The sequence below is a fragment of the Martes martes genome (genome assembly GCF_963455335.1).
Source record: "Martes martes genome assembly, chromosome: 5".
Taxonomy (NCBI): domain Eukaryota; kingdom Metazoa; phylum Chordata; class Mammalia; order Carnivora; family Mustelidae; genus Martes; species Martes martes.
In genome coordinates this window covers 158457091-158476250 of record NC_137892.1, presented here as the reverse complement: position 1 = coordinate 158476250, position 19160 = coordinate 158457091, and the positions used below count along the sequence as shown (strand labels likewise).

At 46.4% G+C, this 19160-nt stretch overlaps 1 protein-coding gene across 1 annotated transcript in view; it reads right to left on the bottom strand.

Annotated features, from left to right (window-relative positions):
* SEMA5A (semaphorin 5A) overlaps positions 1-19160 on the bottom strand; it is a 464615-nt gene that overhangs the window by 394728 nt on the left and 50727 nt on the right. The window contains exon 2 of the mRNA XM_080804210.1: positions 10710-10792. The gene's annotated coding sequence lies outside the window, so the exon portion shown is untranslated. The remainder of the gene's footprint in view (positions 1-10709; positions 10793-19160) is intronic.

Genomic DNA, 19160 nt, shown 5'->3' with positions numbered 1-19160 from the left:
AATGATTTTATTCAGATTCTAATCTGTCCTGAGCAACAAAGAAACTAAGAATCCAAAAATAGAAAATGGGGTTAATCTGACAATTACTGGATTGTTTTATTTTGTTTTTAGTTTGTCTGGAAGCTACTCCATAGCAAGAAAAAAGGTCTCATTGATATTTATGTCATCGGTGCCCTGCAAAGCGCCTGGCAATCAAGAGGACCTCCCTTAACGTGTTTTCAATTAGAAGTTTGTTTTTTTTTTTTTTATTTTAAACTAATACAGGAGAGCTGTGATTAAAAGTATAGGATTATAGGAAGTGAAAAAAACTTTCCTTCCATCCCCTAATATGATTCATTTTACAGAGGCAGCCGATAAGGACAGGTTGATATATATTCTTTGATTTTTTTCTATGCATTTTTGACCAAAAACGCACACACACCAAGGGACTACAGATGCTGCTTCATAACTCACTCTATGCACCCAATATACTGTAAATATGTTTACATGTAGATTTGGCTCAGATCCTGATCCTGGGGGTCGTGAGACTGAGCCCCGCGTGGGGCTCTGCGCTCAGCGTGGAGTCGGCCTGCGATCCTCTCTCCCTCTGCCCCTCCCGCTCATGCGCTCTCTCTCTCTAAATTAAATAAATACATCTTCAAAAAAATTACCTTCATCATGAGCGAGGCTAAATGGCCTTTCATATAGTTAGCTGCCTTCTGTTCTTCTTTTCTGTCTGGAAGACCTTCGGATGCATCTGCGCCGAACACGACGCTGAGTACCTGAGCGGGATGCTGGGCGGGCCCAGCCCCGGGAGCGGGACGCCGTGGAGTCCGTGTCCGGGCCACACACAGCCCAAACCACCCAGAGCTCCGCCTCTTCGGCTGAATCGGCCCAACTCATCCCCAACCCTTTACCCAGGCTGCTGCACAATATGCTTTATTATTTTTTACTGCATGTTTATCATTTCGGCTGCCATCACCCTCCACCGTTCTTCACCGTAACCTTTGATAAGACCAAATAAAAACGCCCGTCATCATTAGAAAACACAGCTTCTCCTCCCAGCGGTGCGGGGCGCGGGGCGCGGGGCGGGGGGCACAGAGCAGAGGTAGCGGGACAGGCTCAAGGGGTAGTGGACGCCTCTGCTGCTGGGGCGCGGGGAGCGCAGGACACGGGGCCCCCCATTCCTGAGCCTCCAGCTGCATCCCCTGTAATGGCGCCGGCGCCGGCCCCGCAGCGCTGCTGCACGGATCGGGGGACCCGAAGCCCCGGGCTCCGCACCTTCGCGCCCACGCGGCGCGGGTGCAAGTGCTTATTACCGGCAACAGGAAGCGGGGCCTCCACGGGAAGCCATAAAATCCCTCTTCAAGCCTTATTTCTCACTCCACACCAGAACACGGAACGAAAGGAGTATCTGCTCTCCGACCGCACTGGGAAGCACGACCGCAGTCTCCTCATCTCGGGGGCACCAGCTTGGGAGTCAGCCTGGGGACGGTAACCGCCGCGAAGATGGCGCTGCCAACGCAAACGCAATGCGCATGCGCCTCATTCCCGCCCCGCGCCGCCACCAACCCCCCTCCCAGGGCCAACATGGCGCCGCCGGAGAGCTGGTCTCTCAAGATACCTCTTGAGTGAAGGAATGTCTGAAATGGCCACCAGGACGCTCTCCAAGAATTGTTCTTTTTTTCTTCTCTCTTTTAGAATCTGTTTCAACCAAGGGTTCCCCACCAGAGCGCTACAGACATTTGGAGTTTGAGAATTCTCTGTGGCAGGGCGGCCGTCCCGTGCATTAGATGCAGTTCGACAGCATCCTTACTCTCTAACCACTGACCACCACGAGCACACGCCCTCCCAGCAAGCTGGGACAGCTACAACTGTGTCACACATTACAAAAGGAGTCACCCCCCCGTTCGGAACGCCGGGTGTGGACTATGGGAAAACAACCAGATATATTTGTTTATTAAAAAAAAAAAATACAATGCTGAATATTGCTTAATTTTTACTATGTTCCCTATTCTAAAGCTCTTTTTGAAAGCTGAGCCAATGATATAAGCTATAAGTTAGCAAAATAAGTCATCGGGGCTATTTACAAGGGATTGGAGAATATTAACTGCCTGGGGCAAATCCGTCATTAGCTGCCGCTGATCTGGAGGGGGACCCAGCATTAATAATTCAATAAAGGAAAGGCTGCAGGCAATAAAACCTTAGGGTTATTTATTTAGCCAATTAGATTTGGTTTTGGTGACAACCCTGCTTCTGTGAGTATGAATAAGCCATGTGTATTCTTCAATTAATCAGGGAAATTGTACATCGCAAATCTGTTCCTATTGCTTTGAGTTGCAAGATGTGAGGCTCAAGTGGTCCTCCAGCCTTCGGAGGAGGGGGAAACCAGCTCACAAGCAGGGCACACGACCCCCTCCCGTGAAACTGAGAGTTGGGGGGGCAACGGTGTCAGGTGCCTCAGTCCTCCGCTCCTTCCTAGCCTTCCATCCTCAATCCAAGGCAAGAGAGAACGGATTGCACCGGGTAAAATTTAGATCCCCTGACCCGGGCGCAGGCACAGTTCATTACTGTGTAGAGATGAACCATCCTAACCACTGAGAGGCTGAAAAACGCCATACGAGATATACATCTGGTATAATACATGCCAGATGATTCCTGTGTACGCTTCGCACACAGATTTCTGCTTAAACTGTTAGAGATTTTTTCTTTTTTTTTTTTTAAGTTAGTTACAACCAGTGTTTCCATTTGTAGTGTATATTTCACTTCTTCTTCCCTTTCTCTCTCTCCCTGACCTTTCCTTTGGTTCCACTCATTTGTTTAGAGACCAGATTGAATCACAACAGAGGTGCCTGCAGGCTCTGAGTTTCCAGAAGGCCGGATGTCCACAGAGATCAGGGGCTGGCTCACCGAAAGGCCACAGACAAGGCTCCAATGAGGAGGTGACTTTTTCCACTGACTCGTCCTCCCATCTAAACAAAGAGCACAGCCCTGCACAGCCCCCACCGCCCCACACCCCAGTCGGGATCCTAATGCATAGACAACATCTATTTCAACCTCCCTGGGGACGAGGGTCAATCAAATGGCCCTGTTGAAGGCACAAAATGGAAATCACATCTCCAAACCATTCTGTTTCACCGAAATTGAACCGATGGTTCTGTAAACAAAACAGTCTCTGCTCCTCATGAAATTTCACTGACCCCCAAAATTACCTTTGTCAACTCAAACGTATTTTTCTCTGGTCCTTGAATGTGCTATGGCTGTGATCGCCAAGGCCAGCGGCACACAAAGGCAGGCAGAGAGGTCAAGGGCTGTGACCTGAGGCTGAGCACGGCTTCACATTCTCCCGACCACGGTCATGGACAGACCCCAGACTCCAGAAGGTCCAGACCATCTCGCCATGTTTTCACATGTGGCACCTGGGAAGAATATCCTTCTAATATCCTAGTAAGACAGACAAGCGTTTTACAAGAACAGAACTCAGGGCAAGTAAACTGTGATTGCGGAAAGGAAGGGCAGTCAAGAGCACAAGACACGACCTGAAGCGGGCATCCCCAGAGGGGGGCATTCTGGATGAGAGGGAGGTGAGAGGAAAAACGGCCCGTCGTGGGCATCCATTAACAAGCGACATGGATGTGGGTCACTGGAAGCACATGGGGTGTCCAGTGTGTGCTGGTCAATGTCTCATGACCAGATTTCCAGAGAGTCAAATTGCACGCTACCAGAAGATGCCCCTGAGCGGAGGTGGGAAGAGGTGCACAACACTGGCGGGGCCCTGAGACCCATTTCCCTTGTTTGGGGTTTTGCTCTGCAAGGGGCTTCAACTGGGCTTCAGCACGGGGTTCTCTAATAATCATTTATTCTAGGAAATCCAAGGGAGCCTCTTTCCTTTATCTGTCCGCATCTGCCTTTATAAAATTCTTAGGAATTGAAAAATTCATGAAGAGCACATATTAACTTAAATCCCAACTTCAAAGGACCGTTTGTCATTTTTCCTGTTGTGACCCTATTGTGTTAAATATTGCATGAAATTATTATGCCATGAATTCGGAGTCAGAAGCACTTCGGGTAATGGCCTTTATTGACAAAGGCAGTACACCTTCTCCGTCTGAGACTCTTCGGCCTCCCTCCACCTCTCCCTCCATCCTCCCCTTCTCTCTCCTGTCCTCCTCCCCAATTCTCGTCTCCTCCCGGCTCCCCCCTTCTTGTCCTCCCCACTCCATCTCTCTCACACTCTTCTCTCAGCTTCTCAGGAAGGCAAAGTTCCCGACTCCTACCCTCATAAACTACCTGGAAACCCAGGCCCTGGTTTCCAGGCATGTTTAAAGGAGTGACTTGCCAGATGACAGAGCCAACAGTAAGAAATAAATGAATGAAATCACCACCAAATACCATCCATAACAAAAGCCTGAACAAAGCTCTGAGTGCCAAAGAATAGAGTATCCTTACAGATGTAATAGTATGTATCAAAAACAAGTCCCCCAGGACAAAAAGGGTATGATAATTTACACAGGTGAGTAAATTAGTAACCACTCACATAAAGGTAGCCGGAAATGCTGCAGTAAGAATTCGTCATTTGTCTTGACGTCCTGGTGTCCCCTTACCCTGGCATGCACTAACCAAGCCCTTAAATTACATTCTTCTGTATCAAAAGGTTCAGAAGAGAAAAGCAAAGCAGACCCAATGACTACAAAGCTTCAGTTAAAAAATGAGTAGTTAAAAAAAAATAAATATTCTAAGACTTGGGGGAGGGAAAAGAGCAGCTGTGGAGGAATCAGACAGAGAATAAAAACCTATTAAAGATACAGATAATGTCAAGGGCAATTATGGCTTTCTGTTGACACAGACCCCATTGCCAGCGTGAGCAGGAACAGATAGGAAGTAACAGGACTCGACCCGTGTCAGCCCCTGGGAGCCAATCCATTTATTCACAAAATCATTCTCTGCAAGGTGGGAGTCCCGGGAAGGACCGAACCCAAATTCTGGCACCTGAGAATCATAAGGAAAGGAGAGAAAGAACCAGTTCCACGGAACAACTGAAAATGGGAAGCGGTGGTTATTCACAGTTTTTTGGAAGGGAAAAGAAACAGACTTGCAACTTGAAACCATCAAATGCAGGCAATTTTATAAGAAACTTTCTCCCAAAGATTAAGGCAAAGCATGTGCTCCATGCTCCTCTGCACAATAAAATGGAAAGCCATGTTTGTGGTTTTTATAATTATTTGGCAAATATGTCAACAATAATTATCCCTTAATATCATTTCACTGGCCTCCCACAGTCAGGAAAATATAAAAAATTCTTTACGTGATCTCGGTGTTAATAACACACTGCTTCTAAGCGTATCATCAGGAGGTTGTAAGCAAATGGTTGGCTGACACAGTCAGCATCCACTGTCTTTGAAGTTAATGATACTAAACAAAAACACTGGAAGAACTGTCATTAAAGGGCATGCTTTAATAATATCGCGGGAGAATTATTTTACATCTCAAGCAAAGGACTAGAAACACATCAGTAGACTTTATGGTATCACATTTGAAATGATCACACTGATTTTTGTATATTGGTATATTTCTTGCTAGAAGTTCATTTATTCAGTTATATATTCTTTGGATCATTCATATAGTTAATTATTGCTCTGGTCTAAATGTTTGCGTCCTCTCCTCATCAAATTCATTTGTTGGAGCCTAACCCCCAGGGTGATGGTGTTGAGAGGTGGGGCCTTTGGACGGGAGCCCTCAGGAGTGGGATTAGGCCATATAGAAAAGGTTCTTGTGTGACCGCTCAGCCTCTCTCTGCCATTTGCGGGAACTGCACAGTTCTGTCTGGTTCCATAACTAGGCTTTTCCCGGACACCAAATCTGCCAGCACCTTAATCTTGGACTTCCCAGGCTCTAGAACTGTGAGCAATTTCTGTTGTTTATAAGCCAGTGAGCATGGTATGGTGTTTTGTTACAGCAGCCCGAAAGAACGAGGACAATTAGGAAGCTGGCATGAAAAAAGCACCTGATGGATACCATGGAATGTCGATTTCGGTTCAACTACCATTTCACTGGACCCAGCTCCCGAGGTGGCTGATTACCTAATGCATCGGCAGTATTAGGGCTCTGGGGAGCCCATGCTGCAGGATCCCTAGAGTGTGGGTCATCCTCTCCTCCGCCCCCCACCCTCCATCACGCGTGCATCTCCAGAGGCAGTGTGGTTTCTGTTCACCAGACCCCAGGGGTAGGGTTGCCAGATTTAGCAAAGAAAAACACAGGATGTGCAACTGAATTTGAATTGCAGATAAACAGCACAGAGCTTTTAAGGTTAAATGTAAATTTCAGATAAACAGTGGATACTTCTGGGCAACGCGGTAAGTACAGGACAGATTCATACTGACACAATTATGCACTGTTTATCTGAAGTTCAAATTCAAATGGGCCCCGTGTATTTTATCTGGCAACCCGAGCCTGAGGAAGTGTGTGAACCCTTGTATAATCCAGGGTCCTGATCCAGGGTGGGGCCGAGATGACGTCTGGGCACATGAACCTGGCTCCTCTTCCCATCTGTGGACGCTGATATGACAAAGAATGGTTGCATTTCAAAGAAAGGGATGGGGCATCTGGATGGCTCAGCTGGTGAAGCATCTGCCTCGGGGGCTCAAGTCATGATCCCGGAACCCCGGGATCTGCCTTGCTAGGGCTCCCTACTGGACAGAGACATTCCTTCTCCCTCTCCCTCTGCCCCTCCCTCTGCTCATGCACTTGAGCTAACTCTCTCTTATTGTTATTCACTTATAAATAAATAACATCTTTAAAAAAATAAAGAAAAGAAAGTGTTCAGGGAAGTCCTGGAAGACATGGAGAAATTTCCACGTGGACCAGAAATCCTGAGGAATCCTTGAAAGACAGGAAGGAAATCCACTCATCCACACAGAGGAAAGAAACGACAGCTTCAAATACAAACGAAGAAGATTGCTGGGAAACGCCACGGTGCCTTCAGAGGTGCTCCAAGTTCGGAAGCAACAATGCAATGAGAAAGAAAAGTAAAATCCATGGGGATTACCTGGGGAGCCCTGTCCAGAACCACTAAACAAGGGTGCCTGCTGCCCCCATCCTGGGTCAAGCAGCCAGAGCACCTTCTCCCCAGAGGGCACCACCAGCGTTAAGCACGGGAGCAGAAAAAGCCAGGGGGGGCCTGCATGACTGCTAACACCCAGGAGGCACCAGAAGAGGAGCCGCCGTGTGCCCACTCCACCCGCTTCGGCCACTGAACTCCAGCCACGAAAAAGCCAGAGTACAGCCACAGGTAAGTGATGACAGCTCTGGGGCGCCTGGACGCCTGGGTGGCTCTGTGGGTTAAGTGTCTGCCTTCGGCTCAGGTTATGATCCCAGGGTCCTGGGATCGAGTCCCTCACAGGGCTCCCTGCTTGTCAGGAAGTCTGCTTCTCCCCTTCCCTCCGCCTGCTGCTCTGCCTACTTGTACTCTCTCTCTCTCTGCCTAATACATAAATAAAATCTTTAAAAGAGAGAGAGAGAGAGAGACAGCAACCTCTCTAAGGCAATCTCAGGCCCAAGAACCTCAGGTAAACCAACATCAAGGTAAGGAGGCACCACAGAGCTACACGGCCCCTACATTAAGCTTCCATGTTTTATATTCTTGCTGCCATCAGGAACAGAATTGTTACGCTGCATATATCAACCAGTTTTTGCTGGTAAACAGAGAACTGTTAACTCCTGCATATCGATGGTATAACGCGACAACCTGACAAAATTCTTATTTCCTCTGATACTTGGAACTGATTAACTTGTGTTTAGGGGCCAAACACACGCATAGATTTTGTATTTTCTTTTTTTTTTAAGATTTTATTTATTTATTTGAAAGAGAGAGAGATCACAAGTAGGCAGAGAGGCAGGCAGAGAGAGGGAGGAAGCAGGCTCCCCGCTGAGCAGAGAGCCCGACATGGGGCTCGATCCCAGGACCCCGAGATCATGACCCGAGCCGAAGGCAGTGGCTTAACCCACTGAGCGACCCAGGTGCCCCTGATTTTGTATTTTTGTATTTTATCTTCTTCCTCATCCAACTGCACGGCATAACACGTCCAGTCCATCACTGGGACAGCTATCACTGGGACATCACTGGGACAGACAGCCTCCTTGTCTTTTTCCCACCTTCGGGGCGAAGAAACGGGCTACCTCCCACATTTCGCTCACGCGGTAATTCGGGAATGCTCCACCAAACGCTCGCCTGGGAGGCTGGCTAACACCCACCATGGCTGGAATCACCTGCTCCCCCGTGCTCCCTGGGACAGATGAGTCCTGTCGCGATGGGTATCTCCTTCTGCACGAGGACTGAAATGAAACAGGAAGAACCACGCTCGCAGATGGCGGTAATTTTGTATCTTGTGTGGTATGTAAATGACATGTATACAATGACTCAGATGCAAAATACACTGCCTTTCACGGGCGACTTTGTTGTGAAAGCCCATTTTGGCCTCTTATTGTACTATGACTGTATTCTGCTCTTTGTCTGCAACATTATTCATCACCGCCCTCGGGTCAGGAAAATCAGTGACTCATCTCAACCCGACATCTGTCGAATGCCATCATCCATGTGGGGCAGATGCACACACCTGCGTTTGATGTCAAGTCAGATCAGTTCCTAAAGTGCCCTGGTCAAGGCTCTCTACTGTGGCGCTTGTTGTCTCCTGATCACAGGTGTTTATGTACAATATTTACTTGTTACGTCCTGGAGTAAAATTTGCCCATTTGGGGGTCTTTTCTGCAAACAAAAAGGTATTTAGGTCTATTTGAAATCCACCATCTGTTTAAAAAATTGTGCAAAAGAATGGGCGCCTGGGTGACTCAGTGAGTTAAAGCCTCTGCCTTTGGCTCGGGTCATGGTCCCAAGGTTCTGTGATAGAGCCCCCGGTTGGGCTCTTTGCCCAGCGGGGAGCCTGCTTCCTCCTCTCTCTCTGCCTGCCTCTCTGCCTGCTTGTGATCTCTGTCAAATGAACAAATAAAATCTTTTTCAAAAATTGTGCAAAAGATAATGATAGAAATCTGTGACATTTCTTCCGAATTAGACAAATTTTAGTATGAACTACCCTCTTGTGTTCTTTTGCATTTTAACTCAACACAGACTTGTTTGCAAAAAGCATCTTTAGAAATGCTCACTGGTTTGTGTTTCTGGTTGTTATTTATTTTTCATTTAGCTCCAGTGAGAAACCACTTAACATTTTCATGATGATCAGCCCACTTTGAACAACCCGAAATCTCAGCCGGGGCTCACACACCATCTTCCTACGGGCTTCATGAGGCCCAGACAGGCAGGTGACGCATACAGACATGACATCCAAAGACTTGTCTGTCCATCAGCAGCTTCGCCCCAACTGGAAAACACTGGATTTGCATGCACAATTAAGCGAACAACAATAGGTTTGTAGTGTAAGCCCTGACAGCGAGATCTGAGCGCCCAGGTATCCACCTCCAAGAGAACTATCTCGAATAAAGACAGTACCAGCCACACAAGGGGATCAAGACTCAGGCCACCTCCCCCCACAGAGGGTCCTTTGTTTCAGAGATCTGGGTGGACTTCGATCACACTTTGGGCCACTCCTCATTTCTCTTCCCCCATTTTTAATTCCTGCTCTTAAACTTCAAATCCACCAATAAAAATGGAGCCCCTGTGACCTTAGGCATCCACCCTCAACCCCAGTAAAAGTGGCACCCCCAGGCCCACATGGTCTTTGTCTACCCATGACCTTGCCACATGGCCCTGGGGTACTGTGTAATTTCCCCTTGTGAGAAATCAACCTTTATTTTTTTCAAAGTTTCCTGGTGGTTGTTGCTGAAGGGCAGTTTGCAACCACGATCAGAGCCACAAGGGCCAGTCTGGTCTTGGTTTGGGAAAGGGAGATGTCTGTAGGACGCTCAGGGGGCCCAGGTGGGCGCCCCCAGGCATTTCTAGCTGATAGCATGGCAGCATGACCACCAAAAGGCTGCGACCTGCACAAAACAGGCTTCCTGTAGTTCAAAGGAACATGGTTGGGGAAAAACCCAAAATGTAGTTTTTTCCATAAAACTTGTCCAGAGATCTTACAAAATGGCGGGTGCTAGGCTCAGCCCAGGATACAAGAGTTACTTTAATTGTAATTAAAACTGTGCAAAAAGGAACACAACCCCCAGCCTTTCACAAAACGTATGCCGGCGCTGGCCCTCGTAGGTCTCGAGACAGGCCGTATGTCAGGTGAGACGGTAGGTAGTAGAGAAGCCGCCACGGGGAAGAGAGCCAGGGGGCTGCAGGCGCTGTGGTGAATGCATTTTGCCACCACTGGATGGAACGTGCTGGATACTGGAGATTACATTGTGACTATGTTTGATCCCTCACCCAACTGGAGTATCAGAAATTTTGAGGAAAACCACTCTTCAGATAACATGTTGAAAATAATTCAAACAGAACAGAAAAGTGAAGTGAGGTATTTAACACTCAAGAACAGAAAGGGCCCTTGAAGGGAAAGCCTGGAGGAGGACAGGAGCAGCTCCCGGTGGGACGGGCTGTTCCAATCCTGTCCCTCGGATGGATGGAGACGTTATTTCTAACATTATCACCCATTACGATTCAAAGCACAAATGTCTATCTAATAGGCTACTCAAGTGATTATTTGCTTTAAATCCAGTGCCTTCAAGCACCACTCCAGACAACCAATTTTGAGCTCGGTCTTGTCGAACTTCGGCTGGCACCCCCTTACCTTCCCGGGGTGTCACTGGCACTCTCCTTCTCGCTCCGTGATCGTGGACGAGCTACACAAGGGAGCCATTCAGCACAGTCTCTCTGAAACAGATAGACGAGGAATTTATAATTAAACGGTTCTCATTTGCTCTCCAAATAAACTGAACACCTTGGTGAGACTGGGTCCGTAGAATAATCCAACATATGTAAAACGTCTGCGCACATGTCTTCCAAACAAAGGCCCTTAACAGATAGGATTGTCAACTGTCTTCTGCTCATTTGCTAAAAAAGAGGATGTCAAGAAGGGCCCAATTTGAATTCCTTCAAGGTCCCCCACAGCGGAGAAGAGAAACAAGACAAGCAGAACACAGCTTACTTAAACTGACACAGGGTTTGTCTGGCACGAGACCATCCTTGACAGTGCGGCTCTTGGACACTATACGTCAGGTTTTTAGAAACGAGTCAGATAGGAAAGTAGACCGTTTTCTTCTTTCATGGGATCCATCATTAATTTCTGAATTGGGGGGGATACCCCGCTAAAATAATTTTACAGTAAAATCGGGCCTTGCATATCAGTAGCTTATCTCGCAAGCACGCACTCAGACAGACGTCTAATGCGTAAAAAACTGCGTTCCTGATTCAGCCTGTGTTCACGCTGGCTGGCCTAGAGCCTAACGCGGGGCTCCCACAATAACCCACCCGCGGGGACCGATGCTGACACCCGACCCCACCACTGCCCCCCCCCCAGGGCCCGCTACTCCCCGGGAGGACCTGCACACACTGCACAGGTCTGCGGGGGCCACCCGGGGGACAGCGTCCTTGACGATCACCCCCCGTGTCACCCAAGCCTTCACTCGGACGTTTTCCAGCTTCTCTCTCAGAACCAGTGGGAAGCGACCATCAGTCTGTCCCCGAAGCTCCCGCTGCCCTTTCCGCCTGTCTGTCCCTCTGTCCCCTTCCAGATAAACACAGAGAGTACAGCAGAGGCTCCATCCCCTCCTTTAAGGCCCGTGGAGCAGCTTGGACACAGAGCTGTCAGAACCCAGGGGCAGATCAACAAGGAAGAAACTTGGGAGTCTTCTGTCCCAAACTAGCAATGAGTGACAGGTTGTCCTCCTTAGGGGTGACCAGCACTTGGCTCGTAACACACTCCAGTTCAGCTTCCGTCAGAAGAGGCTGTGCCTGTATCACGCACCCCTTTGCCTCAGTTTCCCCCACCTGAGAAGCCCATCACAGCGCTCCGAAACGAGCAGTCACTTTACCTACAACAGGGCCTTTGAAGTTCTTTTATATTTATCTACCTAGATTGTGCATATAATTCAAAGTCATGAACAGATGCAAACGCAAGTAATTATTTTTAAAAAAAAAAAAAGTAAAAGTTGATGAACAGACAATAAGCATTGTCAAATTCTCTGATTAAAGTCAGGTTTGGGTTCCTTTCTGGTTTTTTTAGAGGGAAAAGGAAGGAGGGAGGGGCAGAGGCAAAAAGAGAGGGATAGAAAAAGTCTCGAGCAGACTCCCCACTGAGTGAGGAGCCCAGTGGAGGGCTCCAGCTCATGATCCTGAGATCAGGACCTGAGCTGAATCCAAGAGTCAGAAGCTTGATGACTGAGCCACCCAGGCACCCCCAGGTTCAGATTTCTACCATCAACTTTAATGTTTGATTTTAATCAGATCACCTTTAAATTTCCACTACAAAACTATGTTAAAATACTGAAAAGATAAACACAAAAATAATAAAAAAAGAGAAAAAAATTTATCCCCACCGCCATTTCACCCATCAGAGAAGGGCGCCGTGCCCTGATTTCTTATGAGTAAATTTGACAACACCGTACTCATGAGTAAAGATCCTAATTCCATGCATTTATTGAGAGAAGGAACCCCAGTAAAATTAATTGATTTGCTAGTAGTGGTCCTCAACTCATGGAAAAACATCACTGGCTAATATTCATGCTTTTCATTGGCACATCTGCGGCCCGTGTTCTTGGAATACAGAGAGGGCACACACCGCTTCTACGAAGTCGAACAGTTCATTTGGAAAGTTCACCCATTCATTCAACAGCTTTTTATTAAGTGTACCACACACTTTTTAAGACTCTGAAGACCCATCAGTAACAAGTCAGATAAATATATCTTCTCACATGGAGCTCATATATTTGTAAGGAAAAAAAAATGAACAAGATAATAAGTAAATGTCATAATAAATTGGAAAGTAACAAGTCCCACGGAGAAAAAGAATCGCCTGCTGACCACTTTTTCTATGCAAAGCTTTGCGTACACATTACCAGTAAAGCATTGTGGACACCTTTTCTAGAAGAGAAAATTGAGGCTCAGGGTGGTTAAGAAACATGCTTAACTTTACACAAATGGTAAACGCTGACACAGGGATTCAAAAGCACATCTGCATAACATCAGAGAGTGACTGTCTAATCATGACTCTGCTGGACTCTCGGGCGATCCTGAAGGAGACCGCATTAACTACATGACTGGGGAATCTGGGCTTCGCACTCGCTGTAAGCTGGGGAAGAAGTTAACATATGGAAACGACACCGGATCACCCAATGCCCATGACCTCCCCAACGTTCAGGCTCTTCTCACCGTCTCCTTGGTGTCCGCAACAACCTAATCCCACCTGGTTTTCGTTTTTATAGCAATTTTTATTTAGAATAGAGAACAGCATAAAAGAGACATCCTCTAAAGGCATACCGTCATTCATATCCAAAACATTGGGGTAACAAGGATGTCCTCTAGCAGGTGAATGGGTAAATAAACTGTGATCCAACCAGACAAAATGAAAACGAGCTGTCAAGCCAAAGAGACTCAAAGGAAACCTAAACTCATGTTACTAAGTGCAAGAACCCAATCTTCAAAGGCTGCATGATTCTAACCACAGTAGATGACAAATGGAAATATCAAAACTATGGAGATGATAAGAAGATTAGTGCCTGCCACGGATAAGGGTGTAGGGAAGAACAAATAGGATTTTGTCGGGCAGGGAAAAAATTCTGTATGATGCTACAATGACAAGACACATCATTATACATTTGTCAAAACCTAGACAACGTACAATACCGACAGTGAGCCGTAATGTACACTATGGACTTTTTCGGACGTTTGGTGTTAATGATATGTCAAAGGAGATTCATTGGTTTTACTGAATTTATCCCTCCGGTGTGGGATATTGATGGCAGGGGAGCCTGTGGGTACACAGTAGGGGGCCAAAAGGCATATCAAAACTCTGGACTTTGTGCACAATTTGGCTGTGAACCTAAAAAATAAAGTCTATGGGGGGCTCAGTCAGTTAAGTGTCTGCCTTCGGTTCAGGTCATGATCCCAGGGTTCTGGGATCAAGCCCCACAGTGGGCTCACTGCTCAGCAGGGAGCTTGCTTCTCCTCTCCCTCTGTTGCTCCCCCTGCTTATGCTCTCTCTCTGTGTCAAATAAATAAATAAATAAATTTTAAAAAATAAAAGTCTATCACCTAGTAAAGATACACAAACAAACATTAAAAAGCATACCGTCATGACCACTGTGAATGTCTATTCAGAAAGTTATAGAATCTTACACGTTTTTCTCCAAAATGGCTTCCTAGCCAAACATGCCTCGTTTGACTGCTTCGACTCCTGAAGAATGACACCCCTGGTAGCATTAATAATTAATTATTAACTTCTTTATTTCTATGGGGAGAATGTCAGTACAGTCTTTCTATTTATAAAACAGAGCTAACTAAAAGCCAGGGGACAAGGGAACAAGGAGAGGAAACGCTCATTAGGGCCTGACAGCTCTTGATAATGGGATTAAAGTTATATCTCTCCCCACTACAAATAAGCAAAGTCTGTACTGTTGTGTTTTCTCCTCTTAGAAATGTGTGCCGAGTCTTTGAGAGGAACTTTCCCCACGCTACGCTGTCCCTGACTCCCAGAACGCAAGCACACAACTTGCTAACGGGATGGGAGCTTTGACACAACGTTGGCATGACACCAGCACCTCGTGAGGGGACACACTCGCCAGGAACGGCTCGGAATGAACCTTTACAGAAATGAAAATGTCTGAGAGAACGTTTTCTAGCAGTGAGCCAAAAAAGCATCCTTTTGATTTTCTCTCTCAGTGTGCCCGGGGTTCGACGCCACAGATGTAGGGTTATTATACCTTTAACGAGTACTATCTACTGCCAGCATGTGCTGAACATTGTGCCTATTTAAGTTAATTTTTTTTTAAAAATACATTTTTGAAAAATGAGTGGGCCATGTTATCATCCGGATCTGTTTCTCCAAATGTTCCCTATGAAGACTGAGCTCAATTATCCCCTTTTAATAGAACCAAATTAAGTGAGCAACTATCCACAGAGCCCTTTCCTTTGCATAATTAGCCAGGTGTTATCGTAATAATAATAAATAAAAGAAATTCAAGATACAGACCCTGATCTCAAGGTACATTCTTACGGGGGGCAGAGGAAAAGACAAAAGCATACACAGAAGTTCATCTTTTAATTCTCAAACTCGAGATGATCAGAAATAGAACTTAAAGGCAATACAATATTCATTCTAAAATCGACCCAGTAGGAAATGAAAGTAGTAAAATCCACTCCTTCTAAATATAACCTTTATGCTTTCCAAGTGAGTTTCCAAAGACTGGACACTCGATGAGAACAGACTCTATGCCAGAGACACACAGACAGGCTAAGCCGGTGGTTCCCCAACTCAGCAGCTCACCTGGGCTGATGAGCCAAGGGGATTCCCCTGAGAGGCTCTCAGATCCACTCGGCTCCCAGTCTCCCGTGCCTGACTCCATTTATTAGGTCTTCAAGGAGTCCGTTTCCACCAGTTCCTGCTTCTCCCATGCCCCCACTGACCTCATACTTGCATAGAACTTCTGAGTCTGCAAAATTTCCTTGATCTTTCTAACTTTTCATCTTGTATGAGATCATTATTGCCTTCTTTTTAGATAAGAAAATGTTCCTGTTTGCAGACAGTAAATACTAGGTATCATTATTACTTTGGACATTATGCAAAGATACATTTCCAAGGTTTTGTCCTATAGATCAGCATATACTGGGGCATCGAGGCGAATACTAAAAGTTATCCTTTCAAAGTATCTGGTTAGAATGTTTAACTTTGTATGAAATAACAAATGCACCTTTGGGCGTTTTTTACTTTAGAAATTCTGGTGAACTGACTATATATAAGAAAATCCTCATCCTGGTTCAAAACTAGGAACTGCAGAAAAAGAAGGTATTTGTTCTTACGTGTGCAGGGATCCACCTCAAAACCAACGTAGCTGTAGGTTGTATCAAAGTGCTTCAAATCTTTATTCCCTTTGCGGCTGCCAGTATTTTAGGTAAAGCAGAGATCTGTGTTCCTTCTCCGCCGTGGGGCTGTCATACCTTTCGTTATACCTGAAATACACCAGAGTCCCTCCTAGATGATTAATTACCCAGAGTCAGGGATTAAATGGCCATCTCCAGGCATCAGTAGGTTGGCATGGTCAAGGACAGGGATCTCTAATAACAACAGCACAAAAGAGCAAATCCAAGAGCTACAGGGGAAGCCTTCTCACAGGACAGCAAATAAATGAGCCGAAACTGGGAATGTTCTGGGTCAGAGAAGCTGGCTCTTACATGAGGCTCTATCGCCTCTAACATCGTGCTCTCCCGAAGCAAGAAGACTCAGGCTTTCATTTGCAGTAAGGACCATGCCTAGATACAGAATCGGTGTGTTCCACCATTAAATATGAATTTGTTGCCTCCCTACGTGTCTGGGCCTATAGAAAAGGCTGGGAATAAGACTGAGCCCCACAGTGCAGGTGTCAACATGGTTGAGTAACCAGCGATCCACGTTCCTTCCGCAAGACGATGTACAGATCTACACTAAAGGGAATGTGTCCTCAAGAGGGTGAGGAGAGAACCAGTGGGGCCAGTCCAAGCCAGGAGAGTCAAAGGATAGTCATGAATTTGTAAAGTTGACAAAGCAAACTAATATTTTTTACATTTAAAAATGGTCAGTAATAGGTAAGATTGATTAGCAATTTGCACTTCTTACCCAAACTCTACTTACAAGACCTAGGAAATAAACTCTGAATGTAATTTTCTTAGTTGCTATTTCTGAATCTCTCTCTGCTCTTCAGCTAATGTGTAGAAGATACATGACATATTATTTGATCGTTAAAATATAATAAATACTTCTTGGGATGCCTGGGTGGCTCAGTCGGTTGGGCATCTGCCTTCGGCTCGGGTCATGATCCTGGGATCCTGGGATCTAGTTCCATGTCAGGCTCGCTGCTCCTCAAGGAGTCTGCTTCTCCCTCTCCCCCTCCCCCTGCCTGTGGTCTCTCTCTCTCTCTCTCTCTCAGTCTCACTCTCTCTCACATGCTCTCTCTCAAATAATAATCTAAATATATATATATATATATATACATATATATATACACACACACACATATATATACACACATATATATATATTTGTACATATACATATAAAATAACTTCTTACTACAAATTTTCACCAGGCCAATTCAAAAGCTTACAGTATAAATACAAATTGCAAAGATCCTTCTGACCATTTACTTATGGTTTTTGCTGAGAATTTATTCCCAGAGTAAAAGTAAGAAACGCACATCAAGTGTAAAGTGAGATCTGCCTTCAGCTTCCCACCCAGTGGACAGTCTGCTTCCCCCTCTCTGCCTGCCCCTCCCCCAACTCATGCTATCTCTCTCCCTCTCTCTCTCTCTCAAATGAATAAGTAAATTTTAAAAATCATTAAAAAAGTTAATTCTTAAAGTTACGTATAATCAGTTACAAGGGTGCAAAAATGGGGTCTGGGGGCAGCAACAGAAGTCACTGCAAACACGAGGTTCATGCTGCTTGCTGTGCCACTAGGGCTGAAGTCCTCTGTCTCTGAACCCGGAGTCTCCTGGCTTCCGCCAGCCTCCACGGAAATGCGGCAGGATAACCACAAGCTTACCCGTGGGCTCAAACCCCTTCCCGGTTTTTGACAGGAAGCCAGTGACTGCCTTCCACATCCACCCATTTCTGTTCACAGAAACCAGGCCACGGACTAGCACCGAGGCCTCATACCCACACGGGAGGCCCAACTGGTGAGGGTTTCAGCTTCTAACCCAAATCAGTTCTCCACCCACCAGACGCTCTGATGGATTTGAGACACACAGCGTTCGCTGCGCGGTCTCTGCCTGCCGGGGTTCCTACAACAAAAGGCCACAGACCAGGTGGCTTAGCAGCAACAGGAGTATTGTTCTGACGGTTCCAGAAGCTGAAGCCCAAAGTCGGGGTGCGGCGCCAGAGGATGAGAACCGTGTTCTAGGTTGCCGACTTCTCCCTGGATCCTTACACTGTGGAAGAGGCCAGGGAGCTTTGTGGGATCCCTTTTAGAAAAGAACTAATCCCATTGTGAGGGGGGAGGGGCAACGGGCTCTATCCTCACGGCCTGACCGTAGCCGGACAGCCCTCGCCTACTGTCATCGCCCTTAGGGGACAGGATTTCAACATGGGAATTCGGGGGGACTACGAACATTCAGACCGTGGCATAAGGGATGTAAGATTATTTAAAAGAGAGAAGGAACTGAGGATGAAAATAATATGCCTTTCTTCTGGGCACAGCAATACCTTACAGAGGGAAGTAAGGCTGACCAAACGCGCAAGTGCCGGGCGGCGAACATGCTGGTTTCACTCTGGACAGTGCTCACCTGGAACTCAACACATTCCCATCGATACTGAAAAATGACACGATGTGGGTGTCACAAAACATTCCTGGTTTTCACACCAAAATGCCAGAGCTGCCAATCTAGTTTTAAATGTATTCTTTCTTTTTTTTTTTTTTCAAGATTTTTGTTTTAAAATAATCTCCACAGCCAACATGGGGATCGACCTCACACCCCCAAGACCAAGGGTAGCGTGCTCTACCGCCTGAGCCAGCCAGGCGCCCCTAAACGACTTTCTACACAAGTGCCATATAGTCTTTCTATAAAAGCATCATTTTTTAATACCCAAAGAAGCTGTCCAGTTTGGAGGAAGTCAGCTCGTGTAAAAATCCAAGAGGCCATTTAACAGACTTGCTTCTTATGAATGTCTTCATGAGCAGCTGGGGCTTTCCTTCTTTCCTTCTTTTTTTTTTTTTTTACAATTTTATTTATTTATTTGACAGAGCAAGATCACAAGTAGGCAGAGGCAGGCAGAGAGAGGGGGAAGCAGGCTTCCTGCTGAGTAGAGAGCCTGATGCGGGCCTCGATCCCAAGACCTTGAGATCATGATCTGAGCCAAAGGCAGAGGCTTAACCCACTGAGCCACCCAGACGCCCCATGCTGGGGCGTTCTACGAGATTCTAGTGGCTAAGTGGTTTCAGCGGAGGGCACTACAAGGGGGCGTCCTTGGGCTTTGTCAGTAGTCTTTCCTTTCCTAGCGAAAATTGGGCTGATCCATGTGGTTTCTCTAAGTCACGCCTATAGGAGTGTCTTCA